Below are 10,402 nucleotides of genomic sequence, written 5' to 3' on the forward strand. Positions count from 1 at the left end.
TGCAGAAATTTGTTTGGGCTAACTAGTAAAATTGATACAGGAAGAATTAAAGATTGTGAAACCAGGGGAGAAATTTAATAAATTGTCAAACAATTACCTCTGAATTAAATAAATTCTTTCAGTTTTATGTGAGAATATTCCATATTTGCTGTAAACCATTCTGAAGCAAAGAAAGGTACAAAAACCTTCTTAATTAAAAAAAAAAAAAAATGATGAAGATAGAAATCAAAAAGAACTAAAAAATCTGGAATAGTAGCAAACTGAATTGCACAATATGTTTAACTAAGAATTGACCACAATTAGGTACTTCTTTTCTAGAGAACTGAGAAATCTTGAAAATTAAGCATTCATCATCAAAAAGAACATTTCAAGATTTTTCCTGAAGCACAGTGTTGTCCATGATAGGATAATATCCATAGACCTATAAAGAAGAACAGCTAATACTACTAATATTCAGATTCACACATTAACCACTAAAATCAGAAATGAAGATACTGAAGATTTTAACAATTTCTGCAGTCTGAAATTGACAAAACATGAAATCAAGGTGCATTGATAATTATTGGTGACTGGAATGCAAAAGTTGGAAGCAAAGAAAAAACATCGGTCGTCGGAAAATATGGTCTTGGTGATAGAAATGACTCTGGAGACAACATAATAGAATTTTGAGACACCAACAACTTATTCATTGCAAATATCTTTTCTAAACAACATAAATAGTGACTACACACATGTACCTTATCAGATGTAATAAACAGGAATCAAATTGACTACTTATATGAAAAGAGATGATGGAAAAACTCAATGTCATGAGTCAGAACAAGACCAAGAGAAAGCCAACTGTGGAACAGACCATCAATTGCTCGTGTGCAAGTGTAAGTTGAAGCTAAAGAAAATTATAACAAGTTCATTAGAGCCAAACTCCAACCTTGATTATATACTACCTGAATTTAGAGACCATCTGAAGAACAGATTTGACACATTAAGCACCAATTACCAAAGACCAGACAAGTTAAGGAGATGACATTAAGAACATCACACATGAACAAAGCAAATACCAAAACTCACTGCTGTCAAGTTCATTCCAGCTGATAGTGAAAGGTCATTAAAAGGACAGAGAAGGAAAAAAAGACCAAAGTGAATATCAGAAGATACTCTGATTGCTCTTGAATGGACAGCAGCTAGAGCAAAAGAAGAAATGATTAAATAAAAGAGCTAAAGAGAAGATTTCAAAGAGTGACCCAAGAAGACAAAGTGAAAAATTATAATGAAATGTGCAAAGACTTGGAATTAGAAAATCAAAAGGGAAGAACACACTCAGAATGTCTCAAGCTGAGAGAATTGAAGAAAAAATTCAAGCCTTGACTTCTGGCAAGATGATAGAATACCAGACAAGCTGCAAAAACCCTCTGCAACAAAGAAACAAAAAACCAATTGACACAGATACAGAGGATAATCCTGGAACCCTTAGCTTTGAAAGAAATGATAAAGAATTGGATTAAATGCCAACTAGTAGAATAACCTGAATGAAAACAGTGAATAAAGAGATGAAAGAAGCTGCAGACTCAGCTATTCTCATAGCATGGCATTCTGATCTGGGCAGCAACTAAGAATTGGCTCTGCTTGCCAAAGACCACATGGGCAACTGCATTGGTTACTGACTACTAGAAAGGAAAACAGTGAATAAGGAGACAATATGAGCTGGGGAATTTTGGCTGTCCTGAGAGCACAGCCATTTTGAATATTTGCAAGTGGGGTTCTGATCTGGGCAGCAACCTAAGAATCGGCTCTGCTTGCTGAGGACAGCACCGACAACCACATTGGAGACTAACAACTAAAAAGATGTGATATTCCCATTGTTATTTTTGTGCCTCACACCCTCTTGTTGAAGGGGGTGTAGCCATCCCCCACCTTTGGGACAGCCAGGAATTCCATTCTGGTCATTGTGCCTTGACAAAACCTAGTGTTGTGCCCATCTCCATCTTGTTTTTGTTTGGTTTTGAATTATTCTTTGTTTCTCCCCTCCCCCCTTTTTTTTCCTCTTTCCCTTCCCAGGTTATTCTTTTTTTTTTTCCCCCTCTTTTACTTTCTCTTCTTCTTTTCCTCTTTTGGGTCTTCCCATCTCTTGTTTTTCTTTTTGCATTTTTTTCTCATTCTTTCTTTATCATTCTTTTCTCTTAATCTCCTCCTCAGATTTTTTTTCTCTCTATCTTTTGTCTATCTGTTTTTCATTTTTCTTTCCAAATAAGTCAATCATTAAAGAATAAATATTGTCTTAGTCCACTATTGTAAAAAGTCAAAGAAAATTTATATATGAAAGGGAAGATTCTTTGTTGGTTACTGGTGATGAGAGGGAAGGAGAAGGAAGGGAAAATTGACAGATAGGTAAGAGACAGGTATTGATTTGGATGAAGGGAAAGATAATATACTAAAAGTGAGTGACCAACACAGTAACACTAAGGAAAAGGAAGACACAAACAGGTGCACAAGAAGTGCAGACAACAAAGGTAAACATTTTTACATACACAATACTGTATTATCAATAATAACAAATATTAATCTATGGGTGAAAAATAAGTAGATAGGTTAATGATCAGGTATGTCTGGACAAATAGGAACATACTCATGATCATATATGACTTTGACTGATGATATTTCTATGTGCATATTTATATTGCTTAAGAATGTCCATATATATAACAGAGCTAAGAGAGGGCAAAGTTATGATAACTTCTTGGCCACAGCCAACCACCCTGAGAGAGTAAGTTTTTGGGCCCATGGGCTTGGGACCATGGATGCGGGGGACATCAAGCTCAATCGGCCTAATGTACTACACATTGTTCTATATCTTGCTTTGCTGTGCAGCAGCTGGGATCTTGAAAGCTTGCAAGAGGCCATCTTGATGCAACAATTGTTCTCTACCTGTCTGGAGCAAAGAAGAATGAAGAAAACCAAGAACTCATGGCAGACCATGCAAACCTCAGCGTACATGACCCTGAGACCAGAAGAACAAAATGGTGCCAAGCTACCACTGTCAGCTGCTTGGAAAGGGATCAGTGTAAGAGATACTGGATTAAGTGGGAGACAAATGTAGAACAAGACTTAAAATCATGAAAAAAAAGAACAGGGTTACTGCTCTGGTAGAGACTGGTGAACTCCTGAGACTATGGCCCTGAGTTACCCTTCAGGCCTGGAATTAACCTCACTCCCATGGCTTCCAGCCAAGCAATAGATAGGCATATAGGGTGAACATTTACACCAGGTAGGTACACTCCTTAGAACAATCAATGGTAGGAGATCAGAAGGGCAGTGTTTGCACAGGGAGATAAAGGGAAGGAATACATAGGAAAGAAGGAAAAAAATAACCACAGGGAGGAAGTGGGAAGAGAGCTGTTATATTATGGAGATTGCCATGAAACAAAATGTTCATGAACTGTTCTTTGGAAAACGAAATTAGTCTGTAAAATTTCACTGAAATCATAATTTAAAAAATTAATTTAAAAAAATCCCAAGCTTCGAGTTGCTTTATTGAACAATTCTATGTACAAAATATTGAATGATGCAAGAAGCATCCAAAGAAAATGGAAGGAATACTCAGAGTCACTGTACCAAAAAGAAAATAAAAATGTTTTATATTTAACCATTTCAGGAGGTAGCATATGATCACCAATCGATATTACTGAAGGAGCTGCTCTGAAGGCATTGACAAAAAGCAATCCTCAAATAATTGATGGACTACTCATTGAGATGTCAGAAGAAACAGACACAGTCCTGAAGGTGCTCACTAGTTAATGTCAAGAAATTAGGAAGACAGTTACCAGCCAACTGACTGGGAGAGATCTGTATTTGTGGCCATTCCAAAGAAAGGTGATGCAACAGAAATTGGAAACTACTGAACAACATTACTAGCACACAAGTAAATTTTTGCTGAAAATAATTTTAAAAACTCAGCAGTACATAGACAAGGAACTACCAGAAATTCAAGCAGGATTCAGAAGAGAGTCTGGAACAAGGGTTGCCATTTCTGAGGTCAGATGGATCTTGACTGAAAGCAAACAATATCAGAAATATGTTTACCTGAGTTTTATTGATTATGCAGAAACATTTGGCTGTGTGGATCATAATAAATTATGAATAATATTGTGAAGAATGGAATCCCAGAAAAGTTAACTGTGCTTATAAGGAAACTTGATATATACCAAGAGGTGGTTTGTCAAACAGAACAATGGAATACTGCATGTTTTAAAATCAGGAAAGGTGTGAGATATTTCTATATTTTGTCACCAAACTTATTCAATCTGTATGCTGAGCAGATAGTCCCAGAAACTGGACTATGTGGAGAAAGATGGCAACAGAATTGGAGGAAGAGTCATTAACACCTGTGACATGCAGAGCACACAACTTTGCTTGCTGAAAGTGAAGATGACTGGAAGTACTTACTGAGGATTACATCTCAACATGAAGAAAACAAAAGTCCTTACAACTGGACTTATAAGCAAGATCACTCATTATAAAGGGAGAAAATATTGAAGTTGTGAAGGATTTTATTTTATTTGGATCCACAATCAACATCCATGGAAGCAACAGTGAAGAAATCAAATAATATATAGCATTGGGCAAATCTGCTGTAAAAGACCACTTTAAATTGTTAAAGAGCAAAGATATCACTTTGAAGATGAAGGAGCTCCTGACCCAAGCCATTGTCACTTACAATAAGAACTAAAAATATAAACTCTCAAGAATAAGGTTATCAAGAAATGTGAGAACTACCCTCCTCTACTTCCACTCACAGCCAAGAACTGATCACTCTTTGTTTGTCTGTTGCCTTTCAGTTTGCCAGAACAATTGTGGGCCACCTACTATGATTGGAAGGGATCCATAGCCTGACACCACAGCAGAAAGAGTTCCATGCAGGCTAGTACTGAAGCCGATTTTGGCCATGAGCTCTCTTCATTCAAGATACTCTCAAAATTATGTTCCTCATTTCTTCTGTCATTTACCCTCCAACACATAAACATCTTTTTTGTTTTAGGTACTGTCAAGCCCCTTCTGACTCATAGCAACCCTCTCTATAGCAGAAGAAACAGTGTCCAGTCCTGCAAAATCCTCATAGTCATTGCTATGATTGAGCCCATGTTTGCTGTCATTTTATCAATCCATTTCATTGAGGGTCTTCCACTTGTTCATTGACCCTCTGCCTTACCAAGTCTGTTGTTGTTCTCCAGAGACCAGTTCCTTTTGGTAAATTTCTAATGTTAGTGAAACAAAGTCTTGCCATTCTTGCTTCTAAAGAGCATTCTGTCTATACTTATTCCAAGACAGATTTGTTCATTCGTCTGGCAAAACAAAAAGCTAAACCCAGTGCCATCGAGTCAATTCCAACTCATTGACACCCTGTAGAATAGAGTAGAATTGCCCTGTAGGGTTTTCAAGGCTGTAAATCTTTATAGAGCAGACTGCCACATCTTTCTCCAGCACATCAGTTGGTGCGTTCAAACGGCTGACATTTAGGTTCACAGCCAAATGCTTAACTACTGCACCACCGGGACTCCTGTTCTGGCAGTTTGTGGTATATACAATATTCTTTGACAATTTTACAGTTCAAAAACATCAATTTTGTGGTATTCCTTATTCATTGTCTAGATTTCACATGCACATGCAGTGACTGAAAATGCTATGGCTTGGTCAGGCACTCTTTAGTCATCAAAGTGACATCTTTGCTTTTTAACACTTTAATTAGATCTTTTCCAGCAGATTTTCCCAATGCAGTATGTGTTTTGATTTCTTAACTGCTGCTTCCTTGGGTGTTGATTGTGTGTACATGTAAAATGAAATCCTTAATAACTTCAATTTTTTCTCATTTAATCATGATGCTGCTATTGGTCCAGTTTTGAGGAATTTTGCTTTCTTCATGCTTAGGTATAATCCTTACTGAAGGCTATTGTGTTTGATCTTCATCAGTAAGTACTTCAAGTCTTCTTGGCTTTCAGTAAGAAAGTGTGTGTCATCTGTTTGTCACAGATTGTTAATTAGCTTTCCTCCAATCTTGATCCCATAAACACTTTTGCTAACAATCTCATCATGCTCTACATTTCTTTTTCTCTTTATCAAATCCCCACATCTCCAGCCAGCCAGCTCTTCCTTTGCCATCTGTAACTCCCGAGGTCAATCTGAATGTTTCCTCTGCTTCCTACTTCCCCTCTGAAGACATTGCCTCCCTGTCACCCTTTGATGTAGAGGCTGTGTGGTCTCTCACTTCTCACCTATTTCTGTTCCTCCTGCCTAGAGCCCTTTACAGTCTACCTCAACTCTACTTAAAAATAGAAGTGAAAACCAAACAAAACAACTTATTTCTCTGAGTTTATATCATCTAATTAAAATTTTCATTTCCCTCCTCATAGCTGAGTACCATGGTCTGCCAAAAGGACTAACAAATCTGTCCTGGAAGAAGTGCAGCCGGAATGTTACTTGGAAGAGAGAATGGCCAGACTTCTTCTCACCTACTTTGGGCAAGTTATCAGAAGAAACTATTCTCTGGAGAAGGATATCATGTTTGGTAAAGTGGAGGGTCAATGAAGAATGGAAAGGCCCTTAACAAGATGGATAGACACAGTGGCTTCAACAATGGGCTCAGGAATAGCAAGGAGAGTGAGGCTGGCGCAACACCGGGCAGTGTTTTGTTCTGCTGTGCATAGGGTCGCTATGAGTCATAGACGACTCAAAGGCACCTAACAACAAAAACCTCATACCTGTTATTTGTTGAAATCCAGATCTTATTGAGTCTTTTCTGACTCATAGTGACCCTATGTGTAACAGAACAAAATGTTGTCCAGTCTTGTGCTATCCCCACAATCATTGTTGTGTTTGAGCCCATCATTGCAGCCACTGTGCTAATCTATCTCATTGAGCATCTTCCATTTTTTTTCTCACTGATCCTCTCCATTACCAAGCATGACTTCCTTTTCTAAGGATTCGTCCTTCCAGATAGCATGCCCAATGTAAATAAGACAAAGTCTCACCTCTCATGCTTCTAAGGAACATTCTGGCCATAGTTCTTCCAACAATGATCTGTTTATTCATTTGACAGTTCATGGTATGTTCAATATTCTTCATCGACTCCATAATTCAAATGCATAAATTCTTGTTTGGCTCAGCTTTCACATGTACATGAGGTGATTGAAAACACCAAGTCTTGGATCAGGTGCATCTTAGTCATCAAAGTGACATATTGTCTATTAACACTTTGGAGAAATCTTTTGCAGCAGATTTTCTCAATGTAATATGCCATTTGGTTTCTCTACTGCTACTTCCAGGGATGTTGATTGTTGATCCAAATTGAATGAACTCCAGATAACTCTTCCAAATAAACCCTTCCTAGCTTATTAAAGAAAGTGAAATAAAGCAATTAATTTTATTCTTTGTTACAACTCTCAGAAATATCTAGATGACTTCAGCAGTCAAATGGATGAATACCTCAATGCTTTGGAGAATCAGTTCTTTGAATACTTCAAAACTTTGTGTATTCTATGGGACCTCTGGTAGCGTAGTGCCTAACGTACTTGACTGCTAACCAGAAGACTGGTGGTTCAAACCCACCGGCCACTCCTCAGAAGAAAGATGAGGCAAACTACTTCTGTAGTGATATTGCGTAGGAAACCCAAGGAGGGGTCTCTATGAGTCAGGTCCGACTCGACAGTACATAAAACAATAAATGTATTCTGTATTTATTACAAACTTCAATTTGTTTTAAATGATTCCAGCTTCAAAATCACTAATTCTCTGACTATAGCTTCCTCCCCATCCCCAATTTAAAAGTGTGAATACTCTCCCAGAAGTTTTTTCCGTACTCCAATGGAATCCGACTCGATGACACATAACAACAACAACAATAACCAATGGAATCTCCAGTTTTATAATCCCTTTAACTTTGGTCCTGTTTTACTTCTTTACTCCTCTGACTCTATGTTCTATCATTCCATTCATTTTCCCATTACTTATGTCAATTTGCTTGCTTCTTATCCTTCTGCTATGTTCTTCACTCTCAAATATGCCCAGAATATTCTCATCTCAGGGCTTTGGTACTTGCTATAGTCAGACTGTTGAACTAAATATCTCTAGAACCCTGCAGAGTTGAAGTTCCACCAAGGGATGAGTTTCAAAATAATCTAAATTTATTTTCCATTTCTATGGGATGGGAAGCTTGTTGAGAAAGTGCAAAAGCACTTGGGATATGGTGGTATTGGACACATCTTGCATGTGACAAGATGTAACTGCTTTGCTTTTGTTGCCTGAATTAAGCAGTTGTTTTTTCATTTGTTTGTTTTTAAATGTAAATTCTTGCAGGTTCTTTAAAATGTCTAGCTACTCATTTATGATATTTTGAAGACTACCTTAAATTCTTGTTGTTATCAAGATGGAGTTTAAATAATAATAAAACTCAAACTCACTGCCATTGAGTCAATTTCAACTCATAGCGACCCCTCCTTGGGTTTCTGAGGCAGTATCACTACGGAAGTAGATTGCCCCATCTTCCTTCTGAGGAGTGGTTGGTGGATTTGAACTGCCAGCCTTCTGGTTAGCAGTCAAATGCCTTAGGCATTACTCCATCAGAGCTCCTTAAATAATAATAATAATTTAAAAAGAAAAAAAATAAAAAAACCAACAGTGCATCATTCTATTATATAGGTAGAAAATTGAAATATAAAACAGTTAAATTAAATGGTATTACTTACCTGGAGTCTTTTCATGAGAGAAAAGTCAGGAAAGAAGAAGACTTGGGCCCCCTAACTCTTGTGATCATGTCCTAATCCAAAAGCCATTCCCTCTTTAGAGTGACAGTGTGCGCATTATGCCTCTTATTTGTAATTTCTCATTATCAACAAGGTAATCTTGAAGGAATAGTTGTACAAAAATTGTAAGGGGAGATCATGATATACTATTAATCACTCAATTCTCCTAGTACTTAATGAATATAAAATTTCTCCTTTCATTTCAATAGTTTTATTTTTATATTTTTTACTTTGGGAAATAGACATTTATACACACATATACAACTATACATACACATGCAGAACTGTATATATACATAGATATGTACATTCATGTGTCATTAATTATGTATGTTTTTACTCACATTTATATTTTATATTTATATAAATATTATGTATATATATATATACATTAGTACATGTGTACTTATATGCATATATAAATATACAATAAAATAAAAATATCTTCAAAATATAGATGCCCAGCTCAGTGATTTATTGACACTACGTAAAGAAATAGAACATTGGTGGTGCCTCACAAAAGTTGGTCACTTACTGCTCCCCATTTTTCTCCTCCTTCCCAAAGGTCTACAGTTTTTGGTTTTTTTTTTTCCTTCATATAGTCCATAGAAACACGTTAGTTTTTACATTTGCAATAGAGGAGGTATTAAACAGATTGCATAGCACAAACTCAATTTTATTTTGTTTAGGAATTACAAGTGTGATAATGGGAAATGTATTTTTTATTATTCAGTTTACCAACTGAAAATTAAAGCATCAGTGAGATGACAGAGGCACTACTGTCAGTCTAATCTGAAGTGACCACCATACAGGCTGTACATCAGTTTCTTGTTCTCACTGGCAGTCACTTAGCTCTCCTCATTCTGAACTAGGAGATCCTAGTTACCTTTGTTTTGTCATGGTTCCAGGCCAGCAACTTCCACCCCAATTTACCTTGCCTGCCACATTTCATGGCCAAATTCAAGAAAATCTCTCTTTGTAAAAACAGGGAGACTGCATAGCTAGAGTTCCCACTCCTATCTCACGTTTTGATAACAAATATGTGCTGATGAGAAAGAAGCAGAAAATAATAGATTATAAAATAAAATAATGAGAGCTATCTTTCCCATTATTCGGACAGATCTCTTGGAATGTTGTGTTTCTGGGGAAGGCATTGTTGGAGTAGGCAGAGACTTACAATCATCAGTGAGTGGAGAATCCCTCCACAGGCAAACATGAACTCTCTGTTCTTGGATATTGTCTGTGAATCAAGGTAAGTAGTGAGTTTTAGAATGCACCATTGTTGTGGTTGCTGTTGTTAGCTGCCTTCCAGTCACCTCGACCCACAGAGACCCGATGTGTTTGACAGTAGAACTGCTCCACAGTAATCTGTAATCTTTATGGAAACACATCGCTAAAACATTTTCTTCTGTGGTGCTACCGGGTAAGTTAAAACCACCAATCTTTTCTCTCAGCAACTGATCTCAAATCCCTTGCACCACTCAAGTTCCTTTTGGTATGCACTAGAGGGTATGTCAAAGGAGCTCTGGTAGTGTAGTGCCTAAGGCACTTGACTGCTAACCAGAAGGCTGGTGGTTCAAACCCACTAGCCACTCCTTGGAAGGAAGGTTGGG

This window comes from Orycteropus afer, unplaced genomic scaffold, assembly GCF_000298275.1.
Source record: "Orycteropus afer afer isolate SDZICR_OR568_19922 unplaced genomic scaffold, OryAfe1.0 scaffold00185, whole genome shotgun sequence".
NCBI classification, from domain to species: Eukaryota; Metazoa; Chordata; class Mammalia; order Tubulidentata; family Orycteropodidae; genus Orycteropus; species Orycteropus afer.